Source organism: Lissotriton helveticus, chromosome 3_1 (assembly GCF_964261635.1).
Source record: "Lissotriton helveticus chromosome 3_1, aLisHel1.1, whole genome shotgun sequence".
Taxonomy (NCBI): Eukaryota; Metazoa; Chordata; class Amphibia; order Caudata; family Salamandridae; genus Lissotriton; species Lissotriton helveticus.
Genome location: NC_136061.1, coordinates 1,914,004,883 through 1,914,032,615, shown reverse-complemented (window position 1 = coordinate 1,914,032,615; position 27,733 = coordinate 1,914,004,883).

The window sequence follows — 27,733 nt, the reverse complement described above, 5'->3', positions numbered from 1 at the left end:
CTATATAAGGCCTGAAACCTATGGTTTTTTCAGTGAATTTCAAAGGTTTTTTAAATGCTAATTCCTAACTATATAAGGCCTGAAACCTATGGTTTTTTCAGTGAATTTCAAAGGTTTTTTAAATGCTAATTGTATTAGCGGATAACGTTTAAATATATTAATATCCTAGTGGGACCACCTGAGCAGCCCTAGGGGGTCAGGGTGTTTCTACCCTGCCCCCTTTTTGTGTTCTACACGTTTGTTTTTCTGCTTTCTTGTGCCTAATTCCTAACTATATAAGGCCTGAAACCTATGTTTTTTTCAGTGAATTTGCAAGGTTTTTTAAATGCTAATTCCTAACTATATAAGGCCTGAAACCTATGGTTTTTTCATTGAATTTTAAAGGTTTTTTAAATGCTAATTCCTAACTATATAAGGCCTAAAACCTATGTTTTTTTCAGTGAATTTCAAAGTTTTTTTTAATGCTAATTCCTAACTATATAAGACCTGAAAGCCCACCAGGAATCTCCAGTATGCACCAGGGGACTGCATTGCATAGAGGTGTAATTAAGCCACGGCCCTTTTTACACCTCTCTGCAACGCAGCCCCCGTGCATGTTTGAAGAGGGGGAACTCATTCCCCCTGCATACTGGGGGCCCCTGGGGGCCAACTTGCCCACCTGGAACCTCCAGTATGCGCCAGGGGGCTGCATTGCAGAGGTGTAATGAGGCTATGCCCCTTGTTACACCTCTCTGCAACGCAGCCGCCTGGCACGTTTGCAGAGGGGGAACTAATTCCCCTTGCATAATGGGGGTCCCTGGGGGCCAACTAGCCCACCAGGAGCCTCCAGTATGCGCCAGATGGCTGCATTGCATAGAGGTGTAATGAGGCCACACCCTTTTTTACACCTCTCTGCAACGCAGCCCCCGTGCATGTTTGAAGAGGGGGAACTAATTCCCCTTGCATACTGGGTGTCCCTGGCAGCCATCTTGTGCCTTGTTAGAACCAAGGCACAAGAAAGCAGTGAAACAAAGGTGTGAAACTCGCAAAGGGGCCAGAGTAGAAACACCCTGACCCCCTAGGCCTGCTCAGGGGACCCCCACAAGGACCCCCAAGGCAAAAAAAAAAATATATATATTTTTTTAAAGTCACGGGGTACAAAAAAACAATAAAAAAAATATAAAACAACAATAAGAATAAAAAACAGTTCTTTTCAGAACTAACTCCAATTTATATAAAAATGCTACATTTTTAAAAAACTCTGTCTTTCTTTTTTTCTCCAGGGTACGCGTACCGGTACGTGTACCGATACGTGTACTGGGGCGCTCACCCCCTCAAAAAAAAAAAATAATAATAATGAGTGTGTGTATGTGTGTGGTGTGTGTGTGGTGTGTGTGTGGGGGGGTGGGTGTGGGGTGTGTGTGTGGGGGGTATGTGTGTGGGGTGTTTGTGTGTAGGATGTGTGGGTGTGTGTGTGGGGTGTGTGTGTGGGTGTGTGTGGGTGTGGGGGTGTGTGTGGGTGTGTGTGGGGGTAAGGAATGTGTGTGTGGGTGTGTGTGTGTGTGTGTGAGGTGTGACTGTGGGGTGTTTGTGTGTGTGTGTGTGGGGGGGGTGTCAGAGGTGTGTGTGTGGGGGGTGAGGTGTGTGTGGGGGATGTGTGGGGTGTGTCTGTGAGGTGTGTGTGTGTGGGGGGAGGAGTGAGGTGTGTGTGGGTGGGGGTGTGTGGGTGTAGGTAGGGGTGTGGGGGTGTATGGTGTGTGTGTGGGTGTGGGTGTGTGGGGTGTTTGGGTGTGGGTGGAGGTGTGGGTGTATGAGGTATGGTGGGTGTGTGTGTGGGGGGGGGTGTGGGGTGTGTGTGTGTGGGAGTATGTGTGTGGGGCATCCCCTCAAAAAAAAAAGAAAATGAGTGTGTGTGTGTGGGGTGGTGGAGGGTATGTGTGTGGGGTGTGTGTGTGTGTGTAGGATGTGTGGGTGTGTGTGTGGAGTGTGTGTGTGGGTGTGTGTGGGGGGAGGGGGGTGTGGGTGTGTGTGTGTGAGAGGAGTGTGTGTGTGGGTGTGTGTGTGTGTGTGAGTGAGGTGTGTGGTGTGTGTGTGTGTGTGTGTGTGTGTGTGTGTGTGTGTGGTGAGGTGTGTGTCAGAGGTGTGTGTGTGTGGGGAAGGGGTGAGGTGTGTGTGGGGGATGTGTGGGGTGTGTCTGTGAGGTGTGTGTGGGGGGAGTGAGGTGTGGGTGGGGGTGGGTGGGGTGTGTGGGTTTAGGTGGGGGTGTGGGTGTGTAAGGTGTGTGTGTGGGTGTGGGTGTGTGGGGTGTTTGGGTGTGGGTGTATAAGGTATGTGTGGGGGTGTATGTGGGGGGGTGGGGGTGTGTGTGTGGGGGTATGTGTGTGGGGCACCCCCTCAAAAAAATAATAATAATAAGTGTGTGTGTGTGTGTGTGGTGTGTGTGTGTGGGTGGGTGTGTGTGTGGGGGGGTATGTGTGTGGGGTGTGTGTGTAGGGTGAGTGGGTGTGTGTGTTGGGTGTGTGTGTGGGTGTGTGTGTAGGGGTGTGTGTGGGTGTGTGTGTGTGAGGAGTGTGTGTGTGGGTGTGTGTGTGTGAGAGGTGTGTGTGTGGCGTGTGTGTGTGTGTGGGGGGGTCTGTGTCAGAGGTGTGTGTGTGTGGGGGAGGGGAGGGGTAAGGTGTGTGTGGGGGATGTGTGGGGTGTGTCTGTGAGGTGTGTGTGGGGGGGAGTGAGGTGTGTGTGGGTAGGGGTGTGTGGGGTGTGTGGGTGTAGGTGGAGGTGTGGGTGTGTAAGGTGTGTGTGGGTGTGGGTGTGGGCGTGTGGGGTGTTTGGGTGTGGGTGGAGGTGTGGGTGTGTGAGGTATGTGTGGGGTGTGTGTGTGTGGGAAGGGTGGGTGTGGGGTGTGTGTATGTGGGGGTATGTGTGTGGGGTGTGTGTGTGTATGAGTAAAATGTTCAGCTAACTATAACTGGTGTCAAACCTATGGTTTTCTCAAAGGATTTAATAGGTTTTTTAAATGCTAATTCCTAACTATAACTGGTGTGAAACCTATGGTTTTTTCAGAGAATTTCATAGGTTTTTTAAATGCTAATTCCTAACTATAACTGGTGTGAAACCTATGGTTTTTTCAGTGAATTTCAAAGGTTTTTTAAATGCTAATTCCTAACTATATAAGGCCTGAAACCTTTGTTTTTTTCAGTGAACTCGCAAGGTTTTTTAAATGCTAATTCTATTAGCGGATAACATTTATATATGTTAATATCCATATGGGACCACCTGAACAGCCGTAGGGGGGTAAGAGTGTTTCTACAAGGCCCCCAAATCTTTTTTTTTTCTTGTAAAAAAATGAGGTACGCGCACCGTGCACGTACCGGTATGCGTACCGGTACGCGTATCGTAAGCGTACCCCGCGATTTTCCTTTTTTTTTTTTTTTTGGGGCCTTGGGGGTCCTTGTGGGACCCCCTGAGCAGGCATAGGGGGTCAGGATGCTTCTACCCTGCCCCCTTTTTGAGTTCTACACGTTTGTTTTTCTGCTTTCCTGTACCTCAGTCTACCGAGGCACAAGATGGCTGCCAACAGTTTCTGTTTTGGAGTGTTGACAGACATTGGCAGCCAATCAGAATGCAGCTCGCGCACTAGAGGTACGCGTACGGTACGTGTACGTGCGTGTACCGTAAGCGTACGGGTAAGCTCACGGGTAAGCTGCCATAGATATATACATTTTTTTTAACCTAAATTACTCAAAATCCTCTGGAGCACATATCTTGAGACATAACAAAGGCAGATCGGGCTACCAGTCCCTACAATTTTGCCAAGTTTGGTGAAAATCCATTCAGCCGTTCGAGCTAAAAGTGAGACCGACCGCCCTATGGAAATTAACATGGGGAAAACACGTTTTGGGACCCCCTTTTATCTCGGCCCCCGCTTGACGAATCCCCCCCAAACTTTCAGGGAAGGAGCGGAGCGTCGCGAGGCAAAGTTAAGGAAAACTTCAGGAAGATTCCTCAACCGGCGCCAAAGTTATTCCCAATAGAATGTTGCGATTTCCCTATGGAAAACAATCCTAACTATATATACCTACTGGCGACCGCCAGTAGGTAATTCACTGAAAAAAACGTAGATTTTACACACGTTATAGTTAGGAATTAGCATTTAAAAAACCTTTGAAATTCACTGAAAAAAACGTAGGTTTTACACACGTTATAGTTAGAAAGTAGCATTTACAAAGCCTTTGAAATTCACTGAAAAAACCGTAGGTTGGACACATGTTATAGTTAGCTGGACATTTCACTCATATAAAACCATTGAAATTCCCCCGTTATAGTTAGTTCAGCTAACTAGAGGTGTGGCGCCGCGGCCAGGGCGACTGACGCTGGAATCTGGGGTTCACGGTTCGATCCCCGGCTCCGGCGGCAGGTTAGCCCAGCACCATGTGACTCTGGGCAATAGCTCGCTTAATCTTCCCGACGGCCCCCAGCGCCTAGAGACCCTTACGGGTGATTGTGCGCTTTACAAATGTGGATTTATTTATTTATTTATTTAACTATAACTCGCGCACCCGCAATGCACTGCTGATGACGTCACATATTACATCACTCATGACATGGTCAGTGACATCTCAAATGACATCACTGATGACATCACTGATGAAATCATCCATTGAATGGGTGTTTTTCTGAAAATTAAATATGTTTTATATATGTATATCTGAAGGTTGATGGAAGAAGAAATGGGTATATAAGTGTATAAATGGCTGCTTTTTTGGTGAAAAATAGATTGTATAACTGACTGATTAAGTGTATCTTAATGAATACATGGGTTAGTGAGTAATGTTTAAATATATACATTTCTGTATACGTCTCTCACTTTCTGTATAAGTGGCTGCATGTGTTGGTGAGTAGCTATATGAGTGATACATGAGTGTCTATATAGGTTATTGTTTGTTTGATTATCAGTAGGAGTGTCTGAGTGTTTGAGTGTCTGTATGCTTTGTTGGGAGGTCTTACGTAGTGCATAGATGCATGAATGAGTGACTTACTGCTTGTATGTGTTGAAGGCAGCATAAGTGCAGGACTGTATGGGTAGATGAGTGTGTGTGGTGAGTAGCTATATAGGTAATTTTTTTTTCTCTATGGGTGGATGAGTGTATATATGGGTGTGTTAGTGAATGAATGACTGTTTTAATAGTGTATTTGTGAGTAAGTACATATGTTTTAAACTAGTACATATGAGTTATGTGTGAGTAACTCTATGGATGAGTGTCGGTGTGTAACAGGATGATCAGGATGTATCAGTGTATGAGTACATATGATGAGTGAGTACATGTATGACTGACTGTATATGTCTGTTGATGAATGAGTGGATGTGTGATCTTGGAATTGCTAAATAGGTGTGTTGTAAGTGGCATTGGTATGTCTATTGTATTGAAAATGTTATTTTCTATTTTTCAATGTGTGTAATAAAAGTTATATTAGGGTGAGAGAAGATCTGCCACTCTTCCACAAGGATGATGTCATCAGTGATGTCATCAGTGATGTCATTTGAGATGTCATCAGTGATGTCATGAGTGATGTCACTGACCATGTCATGAGTGATGTAATATGTGACATCATCAGCAGTGCATTGCGGGCGCGTGAGTCATAGTTAGCTGAACTAACTATAACGGGGGAATTTCAATGGTTTTATATGAGTGAAATGTCCAGCTAACTATAACATGTGTCCAACCTACGGTTTTTTCAGTGAATTTCAAAGGTTTTGTAAATGCTACTTCCTAACTATAACGTGTGTAAAACCTACGTTTTTTTCAGTGAATTTCAAAGGTTTTTTAAATGCTAATTCCTAACTATAACGTGTGTAAAACCTACGGTTTTTTCAGTGAATTTCAAAGGTTTTTTAAATGCTAATTCCTAACTATAACGTGGCTGTAACCTATGGTTTTTTTCAGTGAATTTCAATGGTTTTGTAAATGAAATTTCTTTAATGTAATAATTGTTATATTTTTTATACTGATTTACTATATTATACATTTTTTATTTTTAGATATATTATTTTTTAAATTACATTACATATTTTTAATATAAATTGATAAAAAAAATGTTTCTACACCTCTCTGCAACGCAGCCCCCTGACGCGTTTGCAGATGGTGAACTAATTCCTCTTGCATACTGGGGGTCCCTGGTGGCCAACTAGCCCATCAGGAACCTCCAGTATTCACCAGGGGGCTGCATTGCAGAGAGGTGTAATGAGTCCACACCCTTTTTTACACCTCTCTGCAGCGCAGCCCACGGGCACGTTTGCAGAGGGGGAACTAATTCCCCTTGCATACTAGGGGTCCCTGGGAGGCAACTATCCCACCAGGAGCCTCCAGTATGCGCCAGGGGGCTGCGTTGCTTTGCCCCGGAGGGCGGCGGTCCCCAGGGCAGTGTGGGGGAGATTGGGCACCCCCCACACTTCTTTATCACTATGCCCCCACAATTTGGTCCCCCTGGGGAGTAATTTTTAAATAAACATACCGTTTCTTTTTAAAAAAAACATGTTTGGCCTTGGGGGTCCTTGTGGGACCCCATGAGCAGGTCTAGGGGGTCAGGGTGCTTCTGCCCTGCCCCCTTTTTGTGTTCTACACATTTGTTTTTCTGCTTTCTTGTGCCTCGGTCTACCGAGCACAAGATGGCTGCCAACACTTCCTGGTTTGAAGTGTTGAAAGCCAATGAGCATGCAGCTTGTGCTCGAGAAGTTTTAGAACTCAAAAAGGGGGCAGGGTAGAAGCACCCTGACCCCCTAGGCCTGCTCAGGGGTTTCCACAAGGACCTCCAAGGCAAAAAAAAAAATTGTGGGGGGGGATTATGGGGTGCACCCCGCGATTTTTCAATTTTTTTTTTCGCCTTGGGGGTCCCTGTGGGACCCCCTGAGCAGGCCTAGGGGGTCAGGGTGCTTCTACCCTGACCCCTTTTTAAGTTCTACACTTTTTGTTTCTGCTTTCTTGTGCCTCAGTCTACTGAGGCACAAGATGGCTGCCATCCATTTCTGTTTTGGAGTGTTGACAGACAGTTGATAGCCAATCAGCATGAAGCTCGTGCACGGCAAGGTACGCGCACGGTGCGCGCACGGTGCGCGCTTATAGATATATAATTGATTTCAACTTTAATTTTCTCAGGTACTACTGGAGGGATTTACACTATTTAACCAAAAGCGTGATCTGCGTACCAGACTCTATCATTTTGCCAAGTTTGGTGTAATTCCGTTCAGCGGTTCGGGCTGTAGCCGTGTCTAAAGGTCCTATGGAAATTAACCCCCCTTTTTTCTCGGCCCCCGCTTGACGAATCTACCCGAGACTTTCAGGGAAGGAGCGGAGCGGAGCTGGCCAAAATTTTGGAAAATTACACACAAATTCCTCAACCGGCGCCAGAGTTATTCCCAATAGAATGTTGCGGATTTCCTATGGAAACTAGGTCCTAACTATACCTACCTACTGGCGACCGCCAGTAGGTAATATACACACACACATATATATATATATATATATATATATATATATATATATATATATATATATATATATATATATATATATATATATATATATATATATATATTCACTGAAAAAAAACAAAGGTTACAGGGAAGTTGTAGTTAGGCACAGGTTTCACTTGTACAAAACCAGTAAAATTCAGCAGTTATAGTTAGCTGAGTTAACTGTAACTCACACCCCCACAATGCAACACTTATGACCTCACATATTACATCATTCATGGCATGGTCACTGACACCACAGATTACATCTCAAATGACATCACTGGTGACCTGGTGACATCATTCAGTGAATATGAGTGTTTTAAAAAGTTTATCAGTTTTAAATATATATACCAATGTGTATTGGTGAATCAGTGGGTGTATGAGTATGTGTGTGGATGATTCAGTGGGTGCATGACTGACTATATAAGTGGGTGATTATGTGTCTCAGTGAATGTATGGGTGAGTGACTGGTTGTATGAATGTCTATCATTCTGTCAGTTGGTGTCTAAGTGGCTGTATTGGTGTATGAATGGGTATGTGACTGGCTGTATGGGTGAGTGATTGGTTGTCTGAGAACCTTTATGGTTTTATGAGTGTCAGTGGGGGTGGGTGAGGGGATGTGTGACTGCCTTTATGGATGAGTGAATGAATGAGTCAGTGGCTGTATGGGTTAGTAACTGCATGTGTGAGGGGCTATATGGGTGAGTGAGTGTGGGTATGGCTATGTGGTTGAGTGAGTGGATGTTTCAGTGGTATATGGGTGAGTAACTGGGTATGTAAAAGGCAGTATCAGTGAGTGACGTGATATATAAGTGACTGTGAGTGAATGTGAGAGTAGTTATATGTGTGTGCTTGTGTCAGTGGCTGTATAGGTGAGTGAGTACTTGTTAGTATCTGTATGAGTGGGTGTGCATGTCTGTATGGGTGAGTTTGTGCCTGTGCGATTGATTGTATGGGTGAGTGACTAGGTGTGTGAGTAGCTCTATGGGTTGCTGAATTAGTGTAACAGTGGCTCGATGGGCATATCAGTGGATCTGTCAGGCTGCATTAGTGAGTGGTTTTGTGAATGTCTGAATGGGGCCAAGAGTAGGTGCATGAGTGTCTGAATGGGCCTGAGAGTAGGTATGTGAGTGTCTGAGTGGGTATATAAGTGGGTGCATTAGTATCATAGCAGTTTGTAGTTGATTGTGGAAGTGTTTGAGTGTTTGAGTAGGCCTGTGAGTAGGTGAATGAGGGTCTGAATGTGTCTGTGAGTGAGTGTCTGAGTAGGTCTGTGGGTAGGTGCATAAGTGTCTGAGAGGGTCTGTGATTGAGTTCATGAGTACGTTTATGAGTGGGTGTGTGAGTGTCTGAGTGGGTACCTCAGTATCTGAGTAGGCCTGTGACTAGGTGAGTGAGTGTCTGAAGGGGCCCAATGAGTAGGTGTATGAGTGGGTCTGTGAGTGGGTGCATAAATGTCTGAGTTGGTCTATGAGTAGGTGTGTGAGTATATGTATGTCTGAATGGGTCTGGGAGTGGGTATGTGAGTATCTGAGTGGGTCTGTTGAGTGGGTGCCTGAGTGTCTGAGTGGGTCTCTGGGTGTTTAAATGAGTGTTTGTGTGGATCTGGGAGTGGGTACATGAGTGTCTGAGAGGGTCTGTGAGTGTGTATGTGAGTGTTTGAGTGAGTCAGTGAGTGGGTGCATGAGTGTCTGAGTGAGTCTGTGGTTGAGTGTGAGACTGAGTGGGTGTGTTAATGGGTTAATGTGTGTTTGGGGGGGTTTCTGAGTGGGTGCATGAGTGTCTGAGTGGGTCTGTAAGTGGGTGCCTAAGTGAATGGGTTTGTGAGTAGTTCCATGAGTGCCTGAGAAGACCTGTGACTGGGTGTGCCAGTGTGTGAGTAGATCTGTGAGTGGGTATATGCATGTCTGAATGGGTCTATGACTGGCTGTTTGAGTGTCTGAGTGGATCTGTGAGTGGGCGCATGAGTGCCTTAATGAGTTTGTGAGTAGATGTGTGAGTGTGAGGGGGTCTGTGAGTGGGTGTCTGAGTGGGTCTGTGAGTGGGTGTACAAGGGGCCCATGAGGATGGCGGGAGGATTGCTCCCGCCAGGCTGGCGGTACCCACCGCCAGCCTGGCGGGGGCAATCCGCCCGCCATCCGCACCTATATTCCCCCACCGCCATCCTAATATGGCGGGGGGAATATAGGTGCGGACGGAAAGACCGTCCGCCGCTTTTCTGCCCCGGTCGCAAGGCGACCAGGGCGGAAAAGGTTTAATTTGGTGGCGGTGTCTAATAGACACCGCCAGCCATATTATGATGGGCTGCTTTGGATGCCTTTCCGCTGCGGCGATGCCGCCACGGAAAGGCATGTGGTCTTCACTCTGGGGGCCCCCTGAGAAGAGGTGGGGGTGCACACGGGGGGTACCTGTGGTATCCCCCTGCATTTGCATAGACAAAGCGGCAGGCACCACTCAGTGCCTGCTGCTTTGTCTATGCAAATGCATTAATGCATTTTTAGCATTGTGGCGGGCGGTGCTGACAGCACCGCCCGCCACAATGCTAAAAATTTAGGATGTTCCCTCCACTGTGGCGGGCACATCCTAATACCCCCCACGGGACCCCCGCCCTTATGGTGGGCGGTCCCAATCCCCGTCAGGATGGCGGGCGGGCAAAGTCCGCCCGCCATCCTAATGAGCCCCTTAGTGTCTCAGAGTTAGTGAGTTGGGGTATGACTGTCTGAGTGAGGCTAGGTGTATGAGTGTCTGAATCGGTCTGTGAGTGGGTCCATGAGTGTCTAAGAGGGTCTGTGAGTTGATACAGGAGTGTCTGAGTGGGTCTATGAGTCGATGCTTGAGTGTCTGAGTGGGTCGGTGAGTGAGTACATGAGTGTCTGAGTAGGTCTTGGGTGCATGAGTGTCTGAACAGGTCTGGGAGTGAGTACATGAGTGTCTGAGTGGGTCTGTATATAGGTATTTGAGTGTTTGAGTAGGTTTGTGAATGGGTACATAAGTGTCTGAGTGGGTCATTGACTGGGTGCTTAAGTGTCTGAGGGGGTCTATGAGTGAGTGCATGAGTGTCTGAGTAGGTCTATGAGTAGATGTGTGAGTGTCTGAGTGGGTCTGTGAGTGGGTGCATGAGTGTCCGAGCAGGTCTATGAATAGATGCTTGAGTGTATGAGTCGGTCTGTGAGTTGGTACATGAGGTTCTGAGTGGGTCTTTGACTGGGTGTTTAAGGGTATGAGTGGGTATGTGACTAGGTGCTTGAGTGCCTGAAAGGGTCTGTGAATGGGTACATGAGTGTCTGAGAGGATCTGTGAGTTGGTACATGAGTGTCTGAATAGTTATGTGAGTGGGTGCAAGATTGTCTGAGTAGGTCTGTGAGTGGGTTGATGACTGTCAGTTGATTTGTAATTTAGTATGGGGGAGTGGCTGAGTAGATCTGTGAGTAGATTTGTGAGTATCTGAGAGGGTCTGTGAGTGGGTCCATGAGTCTCTGAGAAGGTGTGTGAGAGGGAGTGTTTAAGTAGGTCTGTGAATGGGTATGTGAGTGTCTGAATAGGTCTGTGAGTAGGGGTGTGAGTGTCGTAGTGGATCTGTGAGTGGGTGTGTGAGTGTCTGAATGGGTCTGTGAGTAGGTGTGTGAGTAGGTCTATGAATGCGTGGGTGAGTGTCTGAATGGGTCTATGAATGGGTGGGTGCATAAGTGTCTGAGTGGATCTGTGAATGGGTGCATGAGTGTCTAAATGAGCACATGAATATCTGTATGATTTTGTGAGTGGCTGTGTGAGTGTCAGATAGGGTATGTGAGTGAGTGCATGAGTGGGTCTGTGAGTGGGTACATGATTGCAGCCAATTGGACTGAATTCTGAGTGTTATGTGCAAATATGGCAGCTGTGAACTGAGCATTTTATAACTTGGATTGTAACAGCCCTTTTTCGTCCTCCATTTGTAATCCTCCAATGAGAGCACATTGTGTTGAATTTAAACTTAATTGATGTACCAGCATTTTGCTTTCACTGACAAGTATTGAGAAAGGCATTTCGCTGAAATGTGTTTGCTTGCTATCAATAATAAAGAACATGGACATTGAACTCCATGAGTGCCCGCACTCTTTGCCTGCTGTGAGTTTTGTGCATGTTACTGTGAGCCCACCTTCACAAAAGGAGCACCCGTCCTGGAGTTCGGCCGCACTGGATGGAACAGTGATAAAATATATACACTTACCTGCATTATAATTACATTTTCAATGTAAAGGCATGTGTGATAAAGGTATATGTATGGTAGAAAATTGTGTGATAAAGACATGCATGCTAATGAATGCGTGGTAAAGTTAGTGCATGGTAATGACTGTGTTGTAATTGCTGTTTCTCTTGCAGGTGTTGTAGTTACAATAATGCAGACATCATTTTTAAATCCATAATATGTTTTTGTGAGATAACGTGTGATTACTGGTGATTTGTGGAATCAGAGAAGCATATATCTTACTTTATATTTATGGATGTTAATCAAAATTGTGTATTATTGTATAACTGGAAATCTGGGCAAATGTCTGTTGGCACATTGTGGACATTTGGCAAATTAGTTCTAAACTGCAGTGCTACAGAGCCTGGACAAATATGTCAAATTGTGTGTCATGGGGAAAATAGGGCAATATTGTGCGGTTACTGAGACATTGTTGGAACCTGGCTATAATGTGCAATACTGCCTAATTTTGGATAGTGAGCATGATGGGCAGTATTGATGCTTCCTTGAAATGTAGCTAAAAGATGGATTCCTGCATTATTGTGGATAAAAGGCAAAATATGGATTAGTGCTGCCTTGTAGAAAGTGGGCAGTGTCAATTGCTGGAGCATTGTAGATGCATTGGTGAATAATTGCAGGCATAAGGCAAAAACACATGTCACTAAATTAGTATATAATTTAGGCATATGCCCATTCCACCCATTCCAGTAACATTGTATACACTGACTGGACAGCTATGTGCCTCATGATGCAGTTGTGGAGAATGTGTGTATGAGTAGGCATTGCATTGGCATTGTGAAGACTGTGAAAAGTATGCATTACAGCGGCACTGAAGTCTTAGGGAGAATGTGTGCATTCCTGCTACTGAATGATTTTGAAGGATGTATTTTTGTCACTAGTGTTACTTCTGTTGCCAGCATTGGGAGTTGGTACTTATGTGCCACGTACAAACATTCAAAATCAAGGCTGTTTTAGAACTACCTGTCAGCCCGCTCATACTGTCATTAAGGCATTAAACCAAATTTCCTTCTACATTTCTTAATTATCTATTTCCCAGTAATGTTTCTAGATATAACTGTGGAGGTGTTTTCACAGTACAGTTATATTTAAATATTATCTTGTGCTGACACACATAAATGTACATGTATGATATAAAATAGAACAGTTTAACATGGTCTTTGCTAAAAATGTCCTAGATGGATGACAAACTCACTTACCTTTCCCTTAAAAACAGTAATACTAAATTAATTACATCAGTATTACTGGTCTGAAGAGTTCTTCCAAATGTAGTAATAACTGCACCCACAAGCCAAGCATGCTGACATTTGTTGTGGGAAATGTGTAATGTGTTTAAAAATATGGGGCTTTTGGGAATCACAAACACAAAAGGGCAGCTAGATAAACATGCCAGAAAGGACAGTCAACAGGGAAATCCAAAGATTTTGGAGTAGACTCCTCACCCTCTTAATACTGACATGCTTCATCATCGGCACAGATCCCCACCCTGGTATGATGTTACAACCAGGGCGGATTCAACGAAAAAAGGGTGGGAATTCTTAGATAAATAATAGCTCGATATGTGGCATGGATCCAGAAGGTAAGTGATAACAATGTCTCAGGGTAAACACAGGGAATTCTCCTTCAATAAGTAGGTATCCTAGACAAAACTAAAAAGCAGAGTTCGGGTCTAAATATTGAGTTCCAAAGTCTCAAAAAACCCTATTAAAGCCAATATTTTTCAGCCCACCTTAAAAGCCCACAAGGGTGTTGGGCCTTTGTCAGGGCTGGAACTGTCCCTGCCTATCTAAGCAGTCATGCCATCAAAAAAATGAAGTATAAGACTCTCTTCTTGAATCTAGGAAACTTTCCTTCAAAAACCCTATATTGGAGTGGTTCTAGGCTCATGCACATCTGGCAGCAGTGGTCCGATGCAGGATGGTTCAAGTTCAATCTGCAGGCACCCTACCTTGACAAATGTGTGACTACAGGAAAGAGGAAGCACAGGTCATTGATTGAATGGCAACTATGAAGGCCCTAGGTATTTCCTTGATCTCCAAAGCTGGCTGAGACCCACTTTAATGGGCCAACGATCGCCAGATACCCCTCGTAAACGTGGATATGAAAATCATGGTGAAGTTTTGTCCAAGAGACTCAAGGTCTATATTCCTCTATTGATCCAACCCTCACAGGTTGGGTTTGTGCCTGACCACACTTCAGCTAATCATCTGAGTACATTAACCCATCTGTTGTGGCAGGCACGGCAGGATGAAGATGAGAAGGTGCTTGTCTCTCTTGATGCAGAGAATAGACCATAAAGGTCATGGGCCAAGGGGACACATACATTGCTAAAGTTCGGTGGCTCCACAGTGCTCCTACAGTCTCAGTGACCTGTGGGGGCTTTTCATCCCCCTTTTCTGCTGTCCATCAGGGCACAAGGCAGTGGTGCCCGCTCTCACCGATTTTTACTTGCACTGGAACCTCTGGCGGCTAATATATGCAGTGGGCCAGGGATACATGGGATAGTTACACTGGTGGATGACAGGAAAGCATTTTATTACACAGATATCTTGGCAGTCCTCTCCAGCCCCGGTGAATCGATCCCAGCTCTTATGTGCGCGATTGAGTCCTTTTCTGCATTCTCAGGCTACCATATAAACTGGTCGAAGTGTGAGGCTCTGCCTATGACTTTGGTGACTACGATCGCATTGTTGGGAGGAGCGCCTCAAATATATGGGCATGTGCCTGAGTTGCGTTCTATCTTGGTGGTGCTTGATAACATCACTCCATCATAGACAAGGTATGGGCGGAATTCACAGCCTGGCTGGCATTGCATCTATCTCTGTGGGATTTGGTTCCAATTATTAAAATGAACAGGATGCTAAGATTTAATTACATATTTGGAATGCTTTCTCTGAAAATCCCCAGGAGCATGCTTAGAAAGATCGATCGGATGACTGTTGTGTGGGAGGGGCACAGGCCTCACCTGAAGGAAGTTAAATTACATGCTAAAACTACATCAGGGGAGTGTGACTTCCCCACATGGAGTCTTACTGATTGGTCTCGTAGCTGTCACATGTGATGCAGATGATGAAGCCAGCTAACGAGACACCTATGTGGTTTTTACTGGAGCACCGGTAGCTATATTTAAAGGGGGAACTTACAGCTCTTTACATGGGCATGGTTTATCCAGCCGCCTGGGCAACCCACATTTATACATGTCACATACTATGCATGGCACTGTGTGTGATGCAGCTTGGTTCCATTTTGGAACATCATGGGTGTGTTGAATAAGAATTCTATGTGAGTCAGTTGACGGCATTCACTGATGGATGGGGTGATAAATAAAGCCTCTTAAGCTTACCTGCGTTATCTGATTCTTACACTTAATTACACGTCACACAGGTTTGAAAACACCCCAGCATTTCTATAGGCATCCCACCATAACCTGTTGGTCTCACATCTGACCTCAGTAACTTGACTTTATCCCAAAAATTCCGCTCAAACACTTCCTTAGACATTAAGGTGAGATGAGAGCAAGAGTCACATTTCATTTTCATCTTAATGTCACCAACTTTGACCCACTCTGAAGGATGTTCCACACCACCCTCTTTTACCTGATAAATAAATAACCTCCTTAACCTCATTTTTGATTTCCCAGACTACAACAGTTTTTTTTTAAATTACCTCTCTTACCACAAAAGTTGCATACCACTTTGAGAGCTGGGCAACAATTAGCATTGGTCTTATGACCAAACTTGCCACAGAGATAACATGTTCCTTGAAACCCCCTCGCACCTTTTTTTTTCTTCCTCCCCACTCTTATTGTCATATGAAGTTGACTTCTGCTTGACTTGACATACCATCTCTTCTACCTTGTCAACAGAAGCTGTTTGTTTGCCCAGTTTTAGACTCAATTTCTTCAAGGATAAGGAGGTATGTCATTTCTGTGCAGTATTTTGATTTGTCTATGGAATATATTCCAGGTGCAACTAATGTTACGGCTGATTGTCTTTCACGTTTGGTTGACAGTGTGGACTCTGGTGTCAGCAAGGAAGATTTGGACTTTGCTGATGAGTTTGATGTGAAAGTGTTTGAGATTACCTGGGGGGCAATCACAGAGGAGGAGTTACGGAAGGATTCTGAGTTGTTGAAAGTGATGGAACTGATTCTGCAAGACAAAGTGGACAAGCTTGAGAAACCTTGGTAGTTGTTGAGTCTGCCATTAGTAATGACATGCTAACTAGGGGCATGAGGTTAGTTCCCCCGGTGAGTCTGAGGAACAACATCATTCAATTGGCTCATGAAGGGCACATGTGGATTTAAAAAACCAAACAACTCATTAGTTAGGATTATTGGTGGCCGGGTTTGGATCTCATGGTGGAACGTGTTGTGCATGAATGTCTACCTTGTTCTTTGAATGACAAGATACTCAAGCCGAGACAGTCACCTATGGCCTACAGGAAATTACACGTGTCCTTTGGAAGAGGTAGCTAAAGATATTGTGGTGCCTCTTTGCGGAGAGCATCAGACACAGTATTTTATTGTACTTTTAGATTGATACTCAAGGTAGATTGAAGTAAGTTGTGTGTGTGATATATTACTTCCCAATGTGTGATAAAGTTTCTGGATGAAGTTTTCAAACGTTAGAGTTTTCCTAGATTCTTGTTGTCGGACAATGGTCTACAGTTTTGTTCACATGAAATGGAACAATATCTAGAAGGTTGTGGAATTGAGCGCAAGAAAACTTCTCTTTATCATCCGGAGACCAATGGAGCTATTGAGAGGTTGAAAAAACTTAGAAGGAGGGAATACAGTTGGGGAGGGGTGAACAATTTGAATTGGAGAAACGAGTTGCAAAACAGGATTTCAGCCTACAGATTCACGCCTCATTTCTCCACTGGGAAGACTCCATTTGAGTTATTCAAGGGGAGATCTCTGAATATGAAAATTAGTCCTGCATGGATGATGCTCGACAAAGGGCTGTAGGGCAATAGTATTGGTGAGTGGAGGGAGAAGGAGTTGTCTTTGCAGCAGAAAAGAAAGAGGTATGTTGATTCTCGTAAATGTGCTAAGGCAGTTGAATTCCAGGGTGGAGACATAGTTAAGAATAAATCACCTGTGGGCTGTCAAGACTGGTCCAAATTCACAAATGTGAAGGTTGTGGTGAAATTGTCCAAGAATGCATTTAAAACTAATGATGGACGTACCCAGAATTACAGCCTGGTGGGTCAGGTAAAGCCAAGGAACAACAGGGCAAGTGAAACTGACTTATCATCTGGAGCTCCATCTCAGTTGGGGTCCTTGGGGTCTACCAGGAGGAGTGCGAGAATTTTCAGAAGCCCAGCATTACTGATCGACTTGGTGAGGAAATAATTGCATATTTACAGGAGTCCATTTTGATTGGTACCTCCCTACTTCTTTTCTTCTCTGTTTTTGTTTGTCTAGGCTGACTCTCTAGTTATAAGGGAAGAGAGGTGTTGTGGGGGTTTGCTTAAGCATATGTTAAATGTAAGAGGGAAGAAGTGTGATGTAGCTTTTTCCATTGTGGAACGTCAAAGGTGTGTTGAGTGAGAATTCTATGCGAGTCAGTTGACGGCACTCGGTGATGTATGGGGTGATAAAGCCTCTTAAGATTACCTGCGTTATCTGATACATACACTTCATTACACTGTGTCCATCGCCTGCTTCACTAGCCATGCACCCTTCACCTTATAGCACCACTATGGTGGAACTGAGATGTTAAGATTAAGGGTGAGGAGGCTGACTGGAGGAACACAGGGATTTGTCATTTGAATATCAGGACGGTGGATTGGTCTCCTTTGCGGGTCTCTAATGCGATCATGTGCTACCTCAATAGCAACACTGGCCGTATCGACAGCTCACACACAGTCTTACTAATGCATTGGATGCCCCGCCCATGATATAATGCCTGCCCCCTTTTGCAGTACATTCAGAACTGGAAAGGTTTTAGGGGCACTATGGTGGATCTGTACACAACCCTGACAGATGACCTCTTCACGCACCCTACTGCTCATGATTTGTGCTGTTGGCGGGAACGGAGGCCTAGCCTCTCAATTTCTGAGGATGAGTGGCACAGCCTATTAGATGTGCATGACGGCTTCCTCAGAGAAGCCAGGTTGAAATGTAGTTATTGCAAGGTCTTACACCTTTGACACATGACACCGAAACAACTGTGTAGAGGGTGACTGCTAGGGGACTCCAAGTACTGAAGGTGGTGTGACTCAGCAGGCTGTGATATTGTGCATTTTCTATGGCACTGCATAGTGCTCTCGTAGTACTGGGGTTTGGTTTGGGATACCTTGAAGGCGCACTTGGGGATGGCAACTCATCTGATGGCCCACCTACTTTTACTCTAAAACATGACTACATTCCTGGACTTGACATGTAACGGTAAACTCTAGTTGGCTATTGCTCCAGCAGTGGCGAATGTAGAAATATTGTGCGACAGGAAATCAGCTATCCCACTGTCTCCTAACACATGGCTCACTGACATGCACAACATGGCCAACGGCTTATCTGTAAGCTCAATGATCAATTCCAGAAGTTTGAGAAGGTCTGGGGCCCCTTCCTCCATGGTTAGCTGTGGGCATCACCATCACTTGGTCGGGTTTCCACTTCACACCTGCCCCATGACTGTTCCAAGGTGGGTATGGCTTCATGGGGGGGGGGTGCAGACTGGGGGTCCAACATCGTGATTTAAAATTCCCCTTCCCTTACCCTTCACTCTTGCCCTCTCCTCGACCCTCCCTCCTGGTTCCCCCGGTGGACTTCTCGGTTTGCTTCGCCTTTCTTGGGAGGGCTTGGTTGAGTTTTAGGCTGTGAATTATTTTTCATGTTCTCACTGTCTTTTCAGATGTTTTCACTCATATGATGTTTTGGAATTGGCTGATCTATCATATCTGTATCACTGGTGCATGATGTTTGTATATGAAAACTGTTTACAACTTCAAAAAAAGAATTGAGATTTTTTTTACAGGAAGCCCTGTACAAATGTGCACAATCAATCAATTCATCAATCAAGCTTTTATGGAAAACGGCATATCACCCGTGAGGGTCTCAAGGCACTGGATATTCTAGGTGCCTCATGGTAATCTGTTCATTCGAGCACAAGATTATGAAGAGGGAGCCAATGAATGTCCTAATGGAAAAAAATACTTCAGTGTATTAAAGCCAAGGGGCATTCCAGCTATGTGTTTTCTCTTGACTTGATGGACAGATATATTTATATCCTAGAATGGGATAAGCAAATGTACTCCATCATGTTAGGCAACAACCAAATTAATAGTGCAACCTGTTGAAAAGGAAACAAAAGGCTTCCCAGTGCTACATCTACTAGGGATATACTTCTAAAAGTGGACCTAGAGCTATTTCCAAACAATCGGTTGAGTTGTTAAGAGGAGCCTGTGCTTTAAAAATTCTTCCAGCTGCAGGAGAGGAGCCACAAGTACCAACATGCACCATGACGTAACTGAGGGGAATCTTTATCTCATCCTTAACCCTTCAACATCCTCGTATTTATAAACTACAGAAACCTAACAGGGAATCCTGCACTTACCGCTGCCTTCCCGAGCCCCGTGATCAAGGTAAAGAAGGGCAATGCCAGGGATACCAAAGTGCAAGCCAGAAAATGCAGCCACTAGCCTTGGCTTAGCTACTCCTTATTGACGTCCATGACTCGCATCCTCCATTACATATTCTATATGTTGGACTTGGCCCTTTTTGGCAGGTTCACCCCTGAACTTTTTTCCTTTTCTCTGACTTGATATTGGTAGTTTTTGGCCTCTGCGCTCTCTGTGTTACATTTGTAAGGATGGCCTGCCCTCCAATAGGAATGCATTGGGGATTCCCTGATCAGTGTGTGTGTCAGTGGTAATTCCTGTTGCGAGAGGAGCAGTATGGTCAAGTCTGGTATGTCTGAAATTGTGTGAATAAATGCTGTGCAATGGTGTGCGCAGATTTATTATGGTTATTTTAGAAATGCCACTTTTAGAAGTTGCACAAAAGGGGGTGGTGATGGACGGAGCATCCAAACCAATCAAACACTCACACCCAGTCAAAAGATCTGGGTTTAATCCATCACCGTTCTTTAGCCCACTCTGCCACCCCAGTTCAGAAATGGCCATATGCAAATCAGTCTGACCCTGTGCCTCATGGGAACAGTCCAGCCCGAACTGCCAAGCCATGCCTTCCCTGGACCGGAAACAAGCTTCCGAGGACCGGTTTCTGGCACCAGAGCCGTCCTCAGCCCGGCCGGCTTGAATCCAGTGGCAAACCATACCCTGCCAACTTATGGCAAACAAAGCTCACTTTGGCATTTCTGTGTGCTATGTGTCTGCCTGCCTGATGTGAATTGCATGTGTGGCTTGTGAGTGACAGGAGCTGAAGGGTGTGGGTAGCTCCAGGACACAGGGTGAGTCAGCCCAGTGATGAATAGAGAGATCTGCATGCAGATGGGTGGGAGGAGTTGTGCCTGGGACCTGATAGGGCTGTGCCTTCCTTCCACAATGCTGGCTCCGCTCCCTGTGGTGTGTCTGATCACTAAGCACCGACCTGACAAAGGGGAGAGGAGCTGGGCAAAACAAAGTGCTCAAAATCCCCCTAAACCAGTTCTGACTGGTATCCCTATGCCCTGCACTTTTTACACAAAGGGAAATATAGTATAACTATATAGGGCTGTGATCCCATGGAGATGTGCAGTCTTGGTGTGCTGTTCCTGCTGGGGCGTGCTGCTGCTGGGGCCCAGGAGGGGCTGCCATGAGGGCCTGCCTCCCTGGGCCCTGCATTGCCCCCTGGAACTTTGCCTTCATTCTGAAGAAGATTCTAAAGAAGCACTTTATTTTTCCCTGGACTTGGATTATAGCGCTGTGAGAGTGCTGTACTTTTATCCTTGTGAGCGCTTTCTGTTTATTTCTTAAAAGCCCTATATCTGTAAGCTGCTGAGAAGCGCTTTATTTTTATTACAGAGCGCTTATCTTATTTCACTGAGCGCCTCTCTTTTCAGCCTGCAGTGCGGAGCTGCGATCATTTTTGAGGGAATCCCGATGTAGGGATTCCCCCGCTTCAGCTGATTTCATAGCGGGTGCCAACCCCGCATCATGGCCGCATTTGAGTTACTTTATTATTTCCAGCGGGAGCCCACCCTGCGGTATTGCCCCATTTCTGATGTATTTTCTTTGCGGGTGCCCACCCCGCTTTTTATTGTGAATTTCGAGGGAGCCTACCCCTCATCGCCACCGAAGGAATCTTGTCCCGGCTGCAGCAGCGCTACCAGGAAGTCAGGCACGTCTGCCTGACCTGGAGCAGAGCCTGCAGCCGGAAACGGGAAGTCCGGAGCCTCGCTAGCTCAATCTCAAAGTCCCAGTCCCAAGGAGGGGGACCAGTTGAAGCATGGCGCAGGGTGAGGCGGGGCTCTCGTGAGTGGAGAGAGCCCCACAAGTGCAACAGCATGTGGTGTGCCGGCAGAGGGGGCTCGAGGCCCATTGGCGGTGCTTGCCCCCACTGCGTCCAAGGGAGAGACACTGGGGAGCCTGGCAACCGGTGACTGAGGGCTCCAGGCGGGTGGTGCCTCCTTTGAGGCACAGTGTTGGATCCGTTTCCCTGAGCAGCCCCAGCCTGATAGGGGGCTGCTCCAACGAGGGGCATAATCATTATTAAAAGGCCAAGAGGGGCCCGTGCTTGCCTGTACCTTCCTCCATTTTGGGCCATTTTCCCTCAGCTGCCCACCTGACAGTGGGCAGCTGCAACGTTGCCCCATTTGTTTTAGGAGGTCCTGTGAGGACCCAGAGGGGCTCAGCCAGCACAGTGGTGCCAGTACCCATCCTTATTTCCCCAGCTGCGCTGCACCAGCGCGGGCAGCTGCAGCGGTTACCACATTCATTTTAGGAGACCCAGTGGGGGCCCTGAGGGCACAATTGTGCCAGGACCCAGTTGCTCTGTCATCAGCTGCACCCCACCAGTGCTTGCAGATGCAACGTGGCAGCCTATTTGTACAAAGGGCACAGTGAGTGTCCAGGCCCCATTTGGTGATCCCAGCTGCGCAGCAATTAGTGCCAGCTGCAACATTTAGGCCATTCTTTCTTTGGGGACATGTCTTTTGAGTGAGATGCTCTCCTTTGCCCCATACTTTCACAGCTGATCAGCAATTAGTGCCAGCTGCAACGTTTAGCAATTGTGCACCATTGACTTCTGCTGCATTGGCAGCACGCCCTGACTTTTGGACATAGGGCATTTGAGCCGCTTAAGGATGGACAGTTGGCCAGGGGGACTGTTAGGTTAATAGGGTGCCAGGCCCTGATGTGATTTATGTAGGTGCGCAGGAAATGTAATTCATGTACTGTTTTATGCACCCTGATTTATGTTTCTAAATGTGTTTTTATGATTATGCGGTTTTGCATACTGTGTTCATGTTTGAGTTATCCTCTACTGTGGTTCAGGTATGAGGTTGGCGCAGAATACATTTCTCGCCTAATGTGATACTGTGCTTAATATGATTTATGTTCAGGGTGATGCTGAGTATAGTGTTGCCAGTAATTACTGGTTGTGTTCTACGTTTATTATATGTCTACATTTATTATCTTTACTAAGTGATGATTCTGACAGTGGTCCATGTGTCCCTGTCATGTGTAAATAATCCCCTGTAAATATTGCCCAGTGCCAGTTGGCACAGTGTATATTATGTGATTACTATCCTAATGTGTTTTATGATAATACAAAGGCTATTTTATATATAACCATGTGTGGAGTTCCTTTTTTGTGGTGTGCCTAGTATGTTGTTGCTGTGTGTGTGTTGCGCAAACACTTTACACATTGCCACCGGGATAAGCCTGAACTGCTCCAAGGGGGTGAGCAGGGGTTATCTTTGGCGTGTAACTCCCTTGCCCTGACTAGAGTGGTGGTCTCTGCCTGGTTTTGGCACAAACCTTAGCCAACCAGAGATCCCAATTCAAACACTATATTTTCTACTTACAGACAATAGCTTTTTTTAAATTTCTGCCAGAGGTGCAAAATTGCTTCCTTTTGATTGTAAGGGGCATATTCTCAATGACTTATCGCCGAGTTATCTGCATTTTATCGCAGTCAAATTGGCAATAAATGTATCGCCCTTTTCAAAAGCTAGTGCTAACAGCCCCTATCACCAGTATACCTGCGATAGCAGCCGCAAAAAACATCGCAACAGATGACCCAGGCAACTATCGCTAATGAGATGCAGAAAAGATGCAAAAAGCTGCGACGACACAACTCCGCAACATTATCAACAACCAGCCAGATCGGCGATAAGGCACGTTAGCAGCAGGGATTTAACACCTGCTCTGACCTGGTGTAAAGTCGGATGACAACCTGCACCAGAAAAGGGCGCCCAGGCCAGAGCCACACCTGAAGAACAACAGATGCCATGAAGCCACTGATCATGCAGGTCAGAACGCCAAGAGGGCGCACCCAGGCCTCACTGCTCACCTGCTGACACCGGCGTGTGTCAAAGAGGGCCCACCATGTACCGGTGCAAGCTCAACGCCCAAGGCCTGCAACCTTGGCAGCCTCCTCAGACCATCAAGGCCTCCTCGACAAAGGCCCACAGTACTCCTTTCTCGTTGGCGTTCTCCAACGCTGCCTCCGGCCTACACTACGGTCAAGTAGGTCACACATTTGTGAGTCTTGATATCCTGATGGCCGAGTTCATATGTTCATGGGACATTTGATATCACAGCACTTCCTTTGATGTGGTGCCACCAAGTCTGTGTATAGCATTCCAACCACACGTGTCTGTGGTCCCTCGCTAGCTACTGCCTTCGGCCCACACTGCGTTCTAGTAGGTCACACAATTGGAACTGAGTCTTGATTTCACAATGGCAGAGTTCATATCATTGCACGCAAGGAGAGGTGTAAGAGGAAGACGCGTTTCAGTCAGGAGGAAAAAAGGATCATCGTTACAGAGGTGATCAAACACTACCAACAACTGCTCTGGTGTCACTAACTCTGTGCATTTCGAGCCAACAACTCATGGCTGTGAGCCCCTGCTGACCGCTGCTTCTGGCCTACACTGTGGTCGAGTAGGTCACACATTTGGAACTGAGACTTCTTGATTTATTTATGGCAGAGTTTATATCATTGTACCGGCCTCATTGCAGACTGCATCCCCTTTCCGCTCCGGGGCCACTAAGTCAGTTCCCCGACATTCATGGACACTCTCTGGTTGAACTTTGGTGGTGTCTGAGTCTATGGACTGGGGGTTGTCTTCATCATCATGTAGCTGATACTGACTTGGTGATAATAACAAGGTTGTAGCATTCCACTCCTCAATTTGCCGCTTCTGGACGGCTTCTGCCCTCTGCATCATGCCATGGAGGACACCTTCCACTGTCCCCAAAAACCCTCCGCTACATTCACCTTCGACACCGACGAGGACCCGCTTAGGTCGCGTGGCCTTACCTCAGAGCACCGCAAGTCACTGTCCCGTGGCGGTGTGCCTGTGCCGGCCGCAGTGCATCCGGGGCCACTAACTCTGTGCAGCTCAAGTCAGGAAACTTGTCTGATGGAAAACTGGATGGCCTATGGGTCGATGGCCTTGGAGTCATCAACACCATGTGTCTATGGCCCTGCGCTGCCTGCTGCCTCCAGTCTCAACTGTGGTCCAACAGGGCTCACACATCAAATCAAGTCCTGACCGGCCCGGACGTCGCATCACCGCTGGAGACACATGCCACCACCACCAGGACCACCTCCAAACAACAACTGCCAGAGTCAAAACAGTCGTACTGCCAGACTATCAGAGTTGCTCACACCTGTACTGGATGCCATCATCTGCCTGATACCCTGCTCAGCTCTTCAGGTGCCACTAACTCAGTGTACGACAACTCATGGACCATTTCTGATTGAGTTTTGTTCTGTGGAGAGCTCACGCAGCAATGTCACCTCAGTCAGTGTGGGAGACCTGGTACGATGATGAGGATGATGATGCAGGTGTAACACAGCCTACTGCAGCTGCATCAGGAATATCCTGAAAGGACACAATCCTAGACAATTTAGTCACATGAGTACACTCAGCTCTAGTGCCCCAACCTCAGTGCACTGCAACTCACGGAGACTTCTGTTTGCATACTGGGTGACCTCTGTACTTGCTCCTGCTACCGCTGTGATGCTTTGCAGTTGTTTCTGTAATGCTGGAGTTTTCTGTTTCCATTTACACATACTATCTGAGTGTGTCCATGTGGTTGTAATGTATTCATGAGGGCCCCGGGCCCTACAACATTACATTGTGCTGTGTACAGCGGACGCAACCATGTCACCACAGGCAGTGGGTAAGACCTTGGACATGACCATGGACATGTAGCTTTGTCATCCCCACTCAATACGTAAGAGGAGTGGACTGGTCTGTCGTACGCAGGTCCAGTGTGGGTGTGTGAATGATTATGCCGGGGTTCAGGGCGTGGTTCAGTACAGGAAATGTGCCTCTGTCGCTGTTTCTGTCATAGTGTGGGTCTCCTTTGTGGAATATAGGTGGTCCCTGATGGGACTTAGACACCCACGTATGTGATCTAGTTTGGCTTCCAGGAGGTTGGACCCCACCTTCACCTGTTCGCCCACCTCCTTTTAGCATTCTAACACCTGGCATTGGAATGCGATGTGTGCTTCGGTGAAGTGTTGGGAGCCAGCACTGGTGGCGGGTGCTTCCTGCTGTGTGGTCTGGGCAGGGACTGGGTCTCCTCTATGTAGCTGGGCTGCCCTGCTCCTGGAGGTGGGTCGCCTAAGATATCCATGAGCTGTTGTAGGGCATCGGTGTCAAAGGTGTGGAGGTCCTCTCCAGTATCACTGATGAGCTGTCGGGTCTGGTCTGGTCTGCTCTGCTCTGCTGGAGGTGTTGTTTGTCCCTCTGCAATGTGAAGGGGAGATGCATTTTGACATTGTGTTGACATGGATGTTGGCGCATTGTTCAAGTTTACCTGCAGACTGTATGACAATGTACATTGTGAATGTTTGGCAGGAGCTGAATATTTGATGCGGGACAGTGGACATTTGGACTACATGACGGATGTGAGGTTGTACAAGTACGTTTTCATCTCACAGTTTTCTGCTATGTCAGATGAGATTGACCAGTTTTTACGCATGAGCAGCCCCAGTTGTGTCCTCTGTTCTGCAGCGTAAGTGTTGCACTTTGTACCACATTGTCATCAATGTGGATGTGCTGTTATTGCTATGTGTGTGTGCAGCATTGTGGGAGAGTCACCCCTGCAGCTGGGATTTTGCTGCCCCTTATCCCTTTGAGGCGGTGTGCCTTTGACTTTTGTGCTTTTACAGTGCTGAGATGTTGGCGACTTGGGTCATTTGTGATTTTGGACGGTTATTGAACTCTTGTGCATTGTTTGTCTGCAGATGTGTTGTTGACATCATGGGTTGTTTGTGCACGTGGATGAATCAGAGTGTGAACTGCTCCTTTCTGGATGTGGTCCACACTCAGCCATCTCATTGTCGTGGCGTACACAATGTCATGATGATTGTACTGCAGCCATGCTGATCGTCATGTAGTGTAACTTGCATTGTCAGTGTGGCTCACAAAATACGCATCTGTGCAGGGTTTTGCATGTGTGCATGTGTTGGTTGTGGGATTGTTGATGTGTGGGGTGGGACGCCTTTGGGTACATGGTGGACGGGGGCCTACTTGGTGTTCGTATGTGTGCTGTAGTGTGCCACGGGGATCAGGGACATGATACTGGGTCATTGTGGGTGTGCAGTGTGCTACACATCATTGTGCATGTGTGCCATTGTGCCCATCTCCCCCCCGTCCCCCCAGTCCTTGGTTATTACTCACCCAGCTGATGTTGTGTCAGGTCCTATCAAGCTGTGTCCTGACTCCCAACTCCTTGCACCATCTCCACACTGATGACTGTTGCCTCCATTTCCTCCAGCTCCTCCTGTGGCGCAGGACTCCCACCTCCTGTCGCCGTTGCTGCCTTCCTGTTCGCAGCGGGTTTGTGCTTGGTTTGGCTTTTCACATCATGCCAGCACCTCTTGGCCTCCTCCATTGACCTCCTCAGCACTCAAGTTCAGTTGATGGCAGTGTTCTGTCACCTCCGTGATGCTGATCCGGTTTTCCTGTGGCCTGCACTACGTCTTGCTCTTCTCCTTGGTCTTCCCCGACCCCGAGGTTCCCGAGGTTCCTTACTGGTGGTCTGTGGGGCTTGTGGGGTTTGCGTTGACCTCTTCACTTGGTCCGGGTGCATCCATGGTGCTACGCAGTTTATTTTTGTTTCCCTTTTCTTTGGTTCTGCTTTTATTGTGCCTTTTCCCGCTTGACGTGTGGGAATTGTAGGCCTGTCGCCGGTTTTCGCAGATGTTTGTATTGCGATTGGCCTCATTGCAACTTTTTTTGCGTTTGTGTTTCGTATTTTTGCGGCGTCACGTTGACTTTATCGCAGACATTTGACGCGTTATCGTGAGTCTATCGCATGGTACCGCCGGGTTGGGAATACAACGTTAACACAGCGTTATTTTCCTGCGATAGACTGAGATGTCAAGAGTTGCGTTAAGCTAGTTTTGCAGCAATTAACACACGTTCTTGAGAATATCCCCCTATGTCTTTTACCTTCCGAGCGCAAAGACCCGCTGGACAAATGCATAAGGAAATTATACAGAATTAACAATGTATGCGTAGAAAAAGAAAAAAAGACAGAAACATTCCTGTGACTTGGATTGATATTATAAAAGTGAAGGGATGACCAGGAAAAATCAAAGAACGCTGGTGATAAAGGAATGGGCATCCTGTGTATGTTTTCTGGGTGTCGTCTTTCAGCATATAATTTTTGATAAATAATCGAAAATAATACAGACACAATGTGAGTAAGATCCTAGAGGAAATGTGTTAATATGTATAAAGGAAATGGAAAAGTAGGTAAATCAAGGTAAAGATGTTATGCTAGTGTCAAAGAAACAGGGAAAATCACTTCCATCATTTATTTGCTGCTAGCCTCGAAGTAAATTGAGTACACAATATTTTCACCAGGGCA